The sequence below is a fragment of the Seriola lalandi genome, unplaced genomic scaffold, assembly GCF_002814215.2.
Source record: "Seriola lalandi dorsalis isolate HSWRI2012SDOR001 ecotype SW California unplaced genomic scaffold, Sedor1 jcf7180002054866, whole genome shotgun sequence".
Taxonomy (NCBI): domain Eukaryota; kingdom Metazoa; phylum Chordata; class Actinopteri; order Carangiformes; family Carangidae; genus Seriola; species Seriola lalandi.
This window is the reverse complement of record NW_019525419.1, coordinates 388,217-400,863: the sequence shown is the minus strand read 5'-3', so window position 1 is coordinate 400,863 and position 12,647 is coordinate 388,217. Positions and strand designations below refer to the sequence as shown.

The window sequence follows — 12,647 nt, the reverse complement described above, 5'->3', positions numbered from 1 at the left end:
TCTATAGCCATTCTCTACACGGCAGGGTTGGGTACATTACAGCAGAACAACATTTTTTATATAATACCACACAGTGTACAAATGAAGAGATGCAGAATAAACACACTCATCCTCTGATTTATTGAATTCCAGTCACCTGCAGCTGCCACGTGCTACTTGTTTACTTCCATCGTCATTGTTTTACAGCCGTCATAACAGCATAACAGTTTAGCTTTTTTAAAGCTGCTCGTCACATTCTGCAGCTATCAAGGCTCTTCCACATGATCTGTTTCTGTGAATATACTGGTATCCCTCTTCCTCCCCCTTTCTCTGTCTCTGTCTCTCTCTGTCTATGTCTATGTCTCTCTCTCTCTCTCTCTCTCTCTCGCTCAGTACCATGGCTCACATGTTTGGTCCGTCTGCAGCCTTAATCTAAGCCCGTGCACCTCACAGATTATTGTTTACTCTGACTCTGGATGTGTGTGTTTGTGCATGTGCTGGGTGTCATGGTCAGCATTTTGGCATCCGAGTGCAGATGACAAGGTGTGTGTTGTGTCTGTTTGCATATGCAGTACGCCATTTAGAAACTATTTCAAGTCATTTATTTTTCATGTCTTTTGGAGTTGAAAGAAGTTTTAAGGGACACTGCACCAACTTTACACATAGATGAGCTTTCACATGAAGCTGTATAACGTCTTCATGCTCAAGCTTAGGATGTCAGATGAATACTTGTGAGAAGTCAATCTCAGCCTCTGCAACACCAATTTTGACTGCTCTTTTTTTTAAAAGTCCATGTTCTGATGCCTATGTTTAAGTGTTTAGTACATTGATTACATCAAAGAGGTTATGTATGATTTGTTTTAGGGAAATAATGCATAGATCTTGATGAATAAAATCCTAATTATGGTGTTGAGTTCTATGAGTTTCTACAATTTAGTGCAGATCCAGATACCAGTGCAGATAGAGATAATCTTTATTGAAAATACTGAATCAGTATTACATGCAGAGTTGTTTTTAAGTATCAGTGCATATGGCACCAGCAGCATTTAGGAATGCTTACTTCAGTATTTCATTCAACACGTAAGTAATAAAATCACACAATAACAATAAAGGTTGCGACATAGCAGTAAAACAATTAACTCAGCTGTAGAACTGAGTGAATTACAATGCTGATGTCATTATTTCACACAACAGGTAATAAAACCACACAGCTGTTTTGCGTAAGGATTAAATAAAGCTACTTGAGAACAAAAGGCGTTTAGGATTGTTTGGCCTTGGCGGAGGTGTATGGCGGAGTGCCATTCTAGTTTGTTTGTTTATTTGTCAGCAGGAAGTACTGAGCTGAGTTGCACAAACTTGGTGGTGGTAGAGTACTGGGGCATAGGTCAGGGAAGAACCATTACATTTTTTATATCACTTTCCTTAACATTGCACCATAGGACACTTTCTGATCTTGATGTAAAAAAACAGACATATTAATGGTGTTGGCATCTGTGACTTTGTACAATTTGGTGCAGATCCAGGTAATAATCCGGATCTCACAGAGAAGGTTTGGCCTTGGGAGAGGTATTCGCTTTACTGAGTGCCATTGTAGCTTGTGATGAAATGCTGTAATTTACCTCTTTGTATCCACCTCCTCATCGAAGTAGCTCACTTTGTGATTTCTGACATTACTCAGAATGACTATGGGCAATTTCTTCACTGCAGGTTTAAACTTGCAATCAGCTGCAGTGCTTGTACTTCAGGTGGAAGTGGAGGTGAGCATTAGTGGTAATGACACATAACGTACTGCTGTATTATGCTCTACAGTGAAGGTCTTTTACATCTTCCTGGTAAATCAGCTGATTTGTAATTTAAAGCATTTCACTCCAGTGTTGAGTCACACCTTTCTGTCTCTTTCCCTCCAGCCTCTTGTACCCCTCCCTCTCTGTTCTTGTCCTCTGATCTTCTTTTTCTGCTGCTTCAGTGTGTGTGAGTGAGCATCCATGCACCCACATAAACACACTCTGACCTGACAGGTAAAGCCAGTGAGGGATCAGCCGCTTTTATCTCAGTCTGTATCCGTCAGGCTGAGGTCGGTGGTGAGAGCCCGCCTGCTGCGCGTGCGCACGTGCGCACGTGTGAGAGCTTATGCTTGTATGCGTGTTAATGCACGTGCAGTTTTCCCACCTTCATTTACAACCAATCCACTGAAGCTGCGGCAGCAGGAGCAAAGTTTCACCATGTCTTTCCTCTTTGCCACCTTTAACTTCTCTCTCCTTCCTCCGTGTGTTATACACTGCTCTGTTTTGATCTTTACTCTGTGATCCCTTCTGTTTCGTCCCTGTGTCAGTTTTTAACTTTTATGTCACACACTGCCCACGCACACACACACAGACACACAGTAAGCTTTCCTAATCACCCATAGTAGGTGACCTTCTCTAATGAGGCTGCCTCACATCTGTTTCCATTGTTTATATAAAATATTGATTTCAGATTTTCTTTTTCACCTCATCTTACGAAGGTTTGCCATTTAACTATTCTCTGTTATCTTCACTCATGTCAGTATGTTCTTTTTTCCAAATTCACATTAACAAAATGCCACAGTGGATCAACATCAGCAGTTTCCCTGCAGATTACCCACAGGAATGAAGGATTATTTATCATGTTTTCAAAACTGCATGTAAGCAGGAATATTAATTGAAGGCTGTGCTTAGTAAATTATACCAACAGATTTCCTCTATTATTGACACTTTTATGAGTGAGGTCCACCTCCCTGCAGTTTGTAACAGTCAAGGATATCTGAGGGTCAGACGAGCCGGCTGTGCACTCTCCTCTTTTCTATTTATCACCCTCTCTCCTCTTTGTATCCATTCTCCCCTCTCTCATCTCATGACCTCTTCCTGTCTTTCTCTGCTTTGTCTCCTGTGCTCTTTTCTCCTCTTCCTCACTTCAGTCCTCCTCCTCCTCCTCCCCCACTCTATATTTTTCTACCTCTCCTTCACATCTTTCCTCCCCCTGGTTCTCTTATCTCTCTGCTTCTCATCCCAGAGGAGACAGTGAACGGTGGATTTACAGTAATGCAGGATGGTAAAGAGAGAACAGGGCTTTAAAAAGAAACGGCACCATGGCTTGCATTACCACCAACTCCTCTCTACTAGCCAGCTCTGCCCACAGTGCCCATCTTTCTGTGTGACACTAATGTGGCCGGTAAGATATGACTCATACCACCAGACCTGCACAAACAGTATAAGCACCACAGTTAGCTTTAGCCAAATATCTTATGATGAACTTTGCTCAGGGATGACTTCAGAAAGAAGGATTTCCACGCTCTCCTCTCCTAAATCCGCGTGGGACGGACTTACAGTACAACTATGTTTGTAGCCATTAGACCTCCCACACTGTGGCTGCATCCTTTTTTAGTACAAAAGGGTTTTTCTAACAAATCCTCCAAGGATTCTAACAACATTATTGCCTCGCTTCCACCCAACGGCTGCTTCAATGCGTCTTTAAGTGTGATTGTGCTAAAACCTGGTGGTGTTACACAATGTGCTGGGGAAGAAGATACAGGACACCACCGGAGGTACATTAGTTATGGATAACGCCGACTTCCTTTTGCTTGTGAAGGACGTTGGTGTTTGGCAGAGTTCAGCGTCTCGCCTATGCGCTGGGAGAGTAAAGATACACCTCCTGCTAATCCGTCCTTTGTTGTGTTGTTTTTGGTTTGTGTGAGGTTTGAAAATCTTCTGTCTCTCGCTTTGTTGTGGCATGAGGAGCGACTTAAACTCACTTTCTCAATGCGACTGTTTATGTTTAGAATTAACCTTATTGTAATTTGGAACATTATTAAGCTGTTTCTACCGCGCTGCTGCCCTCTGTCAGTAGGTCTGATACCCAGGCCTCATATTTAACACATTGTACAATGACATGGTGCTAGAGCAAAAAGTGTGTTTCTTTGCATTTCTGATCTACCACTTATTTATTCAAATCATGCCAGTTGCTTTCATGCATTCAGAACTAATCCTTTTTTCATTTGTTGTGTTGAAACAACTTCTCATCCATGGAAATTTCTGGATTTGTTTTGCTAAATGTTACCTGCATAATGTTTCGTAGGCTAAGGCACGCTGTGTTAGTTCTGTTAAATGTCATTTAAAATCTTAATTATTTACATTATTATTAAACATGTTTTATCAATAGTCAGGTCAAATATGTTGAGCCTATTCCATATTTACTCTTCATTGTAAACAGGTTACGTATTAGCAAGCTAACAATAGCTTTGTCAGTTCGTTCAGTTAGCTACACAGCAGTTAATGGTGTAACAACTAATGGAATTGGTTTGTTAGGTGCCACTTTGTTTTAATTAATCATGCGAACATCTCCCCCTTCGTAAAGCACTTGACATTAGACCTAGGCTAAGTTTGAAGCTGGTGCCGCCGGCACATTTCCAGCCAGTGTTATGAGCGAGCAAGGAGCTTCTGCACAATATTGATCTTTATTTATATCATGCACTGGCAACCATGAACTGCCAGGGACATGCTTCCACCTGAAGATGCTAAAAGTCAAAGATGTTTAAACGTCTACTTCAGTTCATCTACCGATTCCACTGCTTTGAATCAGATATGAACTTGTCTCCTCACTGCTAGAAAAGCATGAAACATCTGTAGCAATCTGCTGAGCTGTAGAAATAAGTTGGCGAATATGCTTTTACATTGGTTTTCACTCATGTTGCTTTACTCTTGTGAGCTAGCGGGCGGATATTAGTAGCTCACATGCTAAAGACGGGTAAGCTGGTTGTGTTTTTATAGCTCAGAACTGCTCTGATGGTTACACAGGCAAAAACAGAAGATCTTGAGATTCACCTCTAAATCTCTTTTTTTAACATCTGCCATGCAGCTGTCAACGTTTGTTCTCATGAGCGTGTGAGCTCTAGCAATATTTTCAGCTTAAAGACTGACAAATGTTACTTAATCCATGCGACTACGGCTGGACAGCATTTAAAATTGTTTGATACATGCAGGTTTTAGTATCAATGCCAGACCTTATTCTGAGGAAGAAAAAGTTTGCATAAACAAATTGTGTAAAATGGCAAGAATGTAACTTCAATCAGAAACTGTTGAAATTTAAATAGCTCAAATCGTTTAAAGTCAGCTTTTGGTACTTGGTGGTTTTGAATATTTGGTGACACAGACAAATTTGATTGGTACCAGAGAGTAGTGAAGTGAAAGACCCAGCCCTATTTGTAACTGTATTGGGCTTATTTGCCCTTGACTGAGCTGAAAGCCTCTGTACATCCGTAACAAGCAAGCAAGAGTGAATTTTTTTCTTGTTTACTTCACACACTGAGTTTTTTTTCTGATTGCTCTTGATTTGGATATGTGTGTTTGTTTGTCAGTTTGATTTCCTGTGTTCGTGACCTTGCATAAGCGTGCGCTCTTTGTGTCGGTTTTTCTACCTGTCAACATCTTTACAAGACAGGTTTGTGGATTTCCTTTATGTCAATGTTTGTTCTTTCTCCACGGTAACGGGAAAACACGGTGCACTGGGCCGAAAGTGTTACATTAGATTAGGAGAAAGGAAGCGCATCATCGGTTAGAAATATGCCATAGGTCACATTACTGAGCCACGGGTAACTTTAAAGTTGAACTGATTGATCACATCATGTGTATGCATGTCTGCATACACATGATGTGATCAATTGGAATCGTGCAGTAGACCCAATTTTGACTGCTGTTGTCATGTGAAAGCCTTGTAATTACAGTTTTATTCATTTTCATATTATATGGACTTTAATTAAAGGATTAAAGGATTACATGCTCCTCTAAATTCTTTAACCTCTCGGGCTTTGAAGCACTTCCAAAACCACGCAGATAATGATAGAAACCGCATTGTCATCAAACTAAACACACACCTGTTTTTCTATCTCTTGTTGACATTTTGAGATAATGCGGTTTTTCACCCAACAGCGATGGTTTCTTATGTGCCAGGAAAGATCAAACACCCTGACCTTGGAGAGTATAAAGAGGTAAAAGGATGAAAAGAGTGTGAACGAGGGGCAGAGGAGAAAGCAGACGGAGGGGGGTGTCTTCTTTGCAGGTGGAAGAGCGCTGCAGGAGGAAAGAGGAAAGAGGTGTATTGTTACAGACGAGATGGAGCTGTGGCAAAAGGAGGGAGGAAGACTTGGGAGAAAGAGGAGAGGATCATGTTTTCCTGAACCATCTGTTCTATATGTAACGTGTGCGTTTGTCATCTCCAGCCTTTCCAGTCAATGCCGTTTAAGACATTCCACCACATTGTATTTTTTATTTAAACTTTTGCTTATTTGGTCAAAACTGTATTTGCCAAAACAAAGTAATTGAAGTTTTATTTATTTTCCTGCAGTGACGGTGCCCCCTACTTTAATGTTTTCCAAGCAGCATGAAGTTTTGCTTCTGACTGGCTGTAATCTTTGTGAATAGGCACTAACAAGAGTTTGTTATATCAACTTCAGTTCCGTCGGACATGTAGGTAGATAACCTGCTTTTTAGCTTAGTCCCATCTATGATTTCAGCTCAACATTTCTCATGTTGCTTGTGGTTGAAAAAAAGTGAGGGGAGGGGGCGTCCAATCACCGTTATTAGGCTAGCAATGGTGTCTCTCAGATGTCAATCAGTCGCTGCCATGGGAACCACTCTCCCAGAGGATTTAGTCGTAGACTCCGTTTCCACAAGTGTGTCTAAAAAAAACAAGTTAATCCTCTTTTTGAAAAATGGTCAATAGCTGCAGTGTCATCATAGTTCATCATTTCCTAATACAAAAAGTAAGAGCTTCGACTTTGAGCATTGCTTCTTTTTCTCTGACTCGAGTTTTGCTCTAAAGCTCACTGATCATCTGTCAGGCTTTATTTAGCTCCCGGCCCTCCCCTCAGGTCAGTTTTTACATCCATCATAAAAGTGATGCTGCCGTTGCCATTTTCACCTTCTCTCCCATTATCATTGTCTACAGACAATAAATCCTGCTCTGCACAGGCTGTGCGCTGCATCTCATTACAGGCGTCGTGTCACATTGTGTGCCCCTATTACTTCTCGTTCCCATCGCAGCAGACCCGGGGTCGCAATTCATATCCATATAAAATGTCTCATCAGAGAAGCGGTTCTTCACTTGCTGAGATCACTCCACACGTGGTGTCAATCATATTGCCAGGTTGTCTTCTTCAGTAAACCCTTGCAAAGAAATTATAGAGGCTTGCCACTTTTGTGTAAATAGATCAATCAGCAGAAAACAACTAGTTGCTGGTTTTGATTCCCAGTGAGTGCTGCCAACATTTGACTGAACAAGAGCTCAGAAACAACAAAGAGAGAACATACTTCACATAAGTCTTGTTAATAACTTCTTTTTTTTTTTTTTTTTTAATGCAGTAATAGGCCAGTATTCCCACAGGGGCCGTTCTGGATTCATTTTGCAATTTAACTAACAAATTTTAATTCAGCTCTACGGAGATAAGTGAAGGATAATGCTATAGGAACAGATCTTATCTGACCCGAGAAAACTCTGTTCTAATGGAAGTGTTAACAGTCACTTAGATCTGACTCAAACTTTAAGATCATTTAGACAACCCAAAGCTCAAATAGAAATTCAATTTTTGCCTGATAAGATTGATTTCACTATAATCTGAAGACACGGTGATCTCAAATGACACATTAAGTTCGCTCTCTATTGTTGGAGCATCTTATTCATCTTTTTAAAGACTGTACAAATGTAATGGAAATTAATATGTCTGTTGTGAACAGGTAGATCTTTGTACCCATAGTGATGATGTTCAGTCCTGCAGCATTTTGAAGCGTAATTCTCTTAACGCACAGAATGTGTAATGATGCAGAGGTAAATGACCAAGCGCTGATCATCCACAGTAAATCTCCTCATTAGCTTGAGGGGATGCTTATGGGACAAAACATGACAGAAAATGTGTCATTAAGAATGAAATCCTATCGTTAATGCACTGGGATTTCCAATAGAAGTCATTAAAGCCGGTTAATTGCTTGTATAATGCAATAAAAGGCCATTATATAAATCTGGAGGGCAGCCGATGATTAATGTGGAGATGATTCCAACTTATAACAACTAGCAGCTACAGGATCACCTGAAGCTAGAATAATATTATCAACACAGACCTGGGTTATAATTTTTTCTCTAGGCCCACACCTTTGATCTATAATACTGCACATACCCACATAACACACTGTAACACAAGATGGTGTAAGATGATTCATAATGTACAAGGTTCAAATTAACAAATGCTTATAATCCGTTGTGCCGAGGTTCAAGTGTGAAGGCAGTTAATGCTGCTAAAATCAATTAGTTATATATCAGCAACAACTCAAGTGACTACTTGTGTGTGAAAGGAGCATCTCTATGACGAACCCACTGCTACTTTACACTTGATGCTCAATGGCTCTTTGTGGCTGTTGTCATATGTAAGACATCAATAAGATATCTAAATGCACAGCATGATAATGGCTTATAGAGGCTATTATAATACATTCGGTAATCATTAGAATTCATTGTGAAGGTATTGATAATGCATTATGAATATGGTATTCTCGATATTATCTGGCAGATGAAACAGGGCTGCTCTGGTTCCTTTACTTCACTCTGACATAGAAATTACTTCTGGAGTTTTCAGTGTATTTTAATTTCTTCCTTTTTCTGTCAGTACCACAGGCTAATTAAGACTATTTTGTCTGCAGAGACATTGCAGTAAAACGAATGGTTTTTAACTATTTCAGCCGTATTATTCATATCATTTCATATCATGTATTGTTTGAAGTTGCCCAGGTGTTTTCTCCAAAGGGTAAGACAGAAAGAAAGAAAGAAAGAAAGAAAGAAAGAAAGAAAGGAAGAGAGAGAGAGTTGACAGTTGCACTCTCCTCTTAGCAACCACAGTGTTGTCTGCGGAAACTGTCTCCACATAACTAGGCACTAAAGAGCCTATGAGCGTGCTCAAATTAATTGGATTTGGTACAAAATTGCTCCCCTTGACAAGGCACATACACGTATCATCCACACCACACACACAAACACTTACTCGCTAGGATTCAAAAATAGTTGTGACCACAATAACCTCAAATTGACATTTTCATATCCAGTCTGTGGTTTCAGTTCACTCACATTGTGGCTTTTCTCTGTTACTCAGCAGAACAAACAACAATTTTTCCGCAGAGGAGCTAATGAGCCAAATGTCTGTGAAGGGAAATGAGGCTTGTGCCTATAAAAACATACGTTTGTGTGTCGCCATACAGAGATTTAATGGTCTTTCGACACCATGTTGTGTTTTCGCTGACTTTCTCTCGAATTGAGTTCTGATTCAACCTATAATTAAGATTTCAAGTATACAAATACTCTTTGCCAGAGCAGTTTTAGCTTTATATTCTGTTGTTGTAACAAAGAGGGCAATGAAAAGCAGGTGTCAGAAACAATTTGTTGGTCTCTGGTCATCAGCCAGGGAGGCAATAAAGCCATCTTACCGTCACATGGTTATTTCTGTTGGCTCTATATTTAGAGCTGTTAACGAGAGGCTGCTCCGTTTACGAGCTTTCACACTGTAACTACATTAAAGTCTAACAATAATCTGAACCACCGTGAGCGGCTCTTCATTAGTCATTCTGTATGTGTGGATAGACATGAGGGTTGAAATGATAAATTGATGAATTGATCGGTCAGTCTCCGGAAGATTATTCATTTTGGTCGTCCTCTGTCCTATGCATAGTTTTCCGACTGAAGTTTCAAGCAACTTTAAAGGGAAATGACAATTTATTTCATGATCCAACTGGTCTTAGCACAGTTTGTGGATTGTGTCTGTATAATTATCTTTATTAGTTTTTTATTGGTCATTATCTTTTATTATGCATATTATAGCTGGTTAACACTGTGGGTATGTGCGCTGTCATGTTGTGTCATTTTTCAAACCAAATTTTTTTTATTCATTTATTAATGGCAAACATAAGCTTGTTCCAGCTGCTCAGATTGATACTCAGATCAAAGGATTTTCTCAGTTTAATGTTGCTGTAAATCAAATACCCTTTAATTTGAGACTGTTGGATGTACAAAACAAGTAATTTGAGGACATTACTTGTTGCATTACTTGAAATTGCATTTTAACTATTTTCTGACATAGATTACACGAATAATCGGTCAAAAAAATATAATGAAAGTAATCATCAATTGCAGCCTTAATATACATGCTTCACCTTGTGTGAGTCACTGACTGTACCTGATGCTAATGTAAGCATTCAAAAGCATTCATCTACAGTATTTCATATTAATGTGATGAGAGCAGCTCTCATAATGGCGGCGTAATTGAGAGTCAAAGAGAGGTCAAAGTAAAACTCAACACTGCCATCGTGCCGTTGTAACTGTGCAGAAGTGAAGAGCTTTTTCTGTGGCGAGCGTGGATGAGCATTAATGTGACAGTCACACCGCAAGGACACACACGTAGAGATGAAGTGGATGTGTGTGTGTGTGTGTGTTTGTGTGTGTGTGTGTGTGTGTGTGTGTGTGTGTGGGTGGGGTTGGGCTGTGTTTGCTCCTGTTGGTTTAACCTTGAACAAACACACGCACAGCGGTGCAGGTAGTAGAGGACGTCCAGAATTACAACAGGTGATGGCAGCATGTGTTTTTTACTCGACAAGAACAGCAGGGAGAAACTGATTTTATGTTGCTCAGGATCCTCACAAAGCACTTCACACCTCGAAATTATGATGTGTACCACTAATTACAGCTGGTTCCAAGATAAAGACATTTTCGCAGAGGGTACGTCTACTGACATTCTTTTTTCTGCAACTTTACACAATTACACTTCAACTTTTCTTCAGTTTTTTTTTTTCACAATTCGCATCTCTCTTCTTCAATTCCCACTGTTTCTGACTCCCCTCTTTCCATCTGAATGGCTTCCATTGTTGCTGTTCTGCTCCATTTCTCCATTTCCCTGCATTTTCCTCCACTGATGATGGTTGGGTGGCATTGTGTTGTTGTGGGGGTCACTTAGTCCAAAGGCTGTTGTGTGTACAGTGCAGCGCAATAATCCGTGCGTGCAAGCAGTACAGTATGTGACTGTGTGAGTGTTTCCTCAGGTGGAAGAATTTTAGGAGGGGTTGGTTGGTTGTTGGATCATGGAGTTCATCTTTGGTAATGCTGTGTAATTAAACCAATCACACGTGGTCATTACTATTGAATGAAACTGATGATGCTATCAAATCCAAGTGGAGGAAGCTATGGAGCAAGGCTCCTAACACTGGCAGAAATCTGAATTAGCATGAACTGAACAAATAATCCGACTCATCTTTTCTACTTCTGATAAGTTTTGAGATACAGAGAAGCCAAGACTTATTATTATCCAACTAGTTCACAAGAACTCCTCAGATCCTGTCTGAGCCAAAGAAATCAGTGACGGTCAGTGTCGGTCATCATCAGTCACCCTTATCGGGAATTAGCGTCACCACATGTCCTGTTTGACTGTTTAAAACAACAATTTTGAGGTATTGGTTTCTCAACAATTGTGGCTAAGATATGCACTGAGCATATAAAGAGGTTGGAAAAACAGACATGTCAGTGCTCTCTGGTGGATGAACTACCTGCCTGCCAACATGTGCTGATAGGGTTGGGCTACGAAAACATTTAATTGAACTGAGTTTAGCTAAAATGAGACGAGCTGCAAAAGAAAATGCTCATTAAAAATGTTAATTAAATATGACACATTCAAATAACAGCTGTAGCATGCTTACTTCTCACACCTCTTGTATTTTATTTATTTTATTCAGGCAGGTACTGGAAGTCCCACTGCAGAGCTGTTAAGTAGATCAGGTCAAAATACTGATGTGATCCACATAAAACAATCTGCTGAAAGTGACCTGAAGGGATCAGTGAGATCATTTCTCTAGAAAGGACTCACCACTCTGTCGATCCCGTTGAACTACAGAACACTCAAACCATCTTCAGACACATTTACCAGATAACTGTTCCATTACAGAATTAACATCACTTAACTACAGCTAATATAATCCAGCCAGCGGTGATGTCTGTCATTTTAAATGGAAGAAGAAACAATTAGCACTTAGAAGCTGCTGCCTGAATGTTTTCTACATTGCTCGTGTGTAACAATAAGAGAAAAGAAAAGTGCTGCTAGGAAACTTTTTAGTGTCAGATACATCTACATTATGAAACTTCCAATGGAAACCCAACCATACATCCTTCCAAGCAAAAATCAGCCAATATATTGTCCATGCAAATGCATGTAGTAAATAGTTTTTGGGTTGGGTTGATATTTTGGGAGTTTTGTAGATAGAAGTTAGGACAAGATCAGCAGAGACAATAACACCAAGACATTTCAGACTCAGGTTTCTTCTAAAGCACCTTAGTCTTTCCTCCTCTTTGTCCTCCTCCTGCTCCTCTCTGTGGTCTGTGTGTCCTGCAGCTCAGACCGCAGCCTCCAGCATCTGTTACCTCCTTAACCCTCATGTGAAGATGAAGGTCAGCGAAGGGGCTGAGCAGGAGCTCACAGTAGGGAGGAAAAAGTGACCCTCAAAAGCACTGAGCTTCCACACAAAAGCCCCAAATTCTTGAGCAAATTGTAATATATATTTTTTCAGTCCAACAGTTTGATGAAAAGAAGCTTTTCAGCAGGATAGAAAGTCAGAGTGACAGATGGTTTCCTGGTT

The 12,647-nt window shown here is 40.2% G+C and overlaps 1 protein-coding gene across 2 annotated transcripts in view; it reads left to right on the top strand.

Moving 5' to 3' along the window:
- LOC111671123 (SPRY domain-containing SOCS box protein 4-like) overlaps window positions 1-12,647 on the top strand; it is a 70,590-nt gene that overhangs the window by 54,841 nt on the left and 3,102 nt on the right. The window lies entirely within an intron of this gene.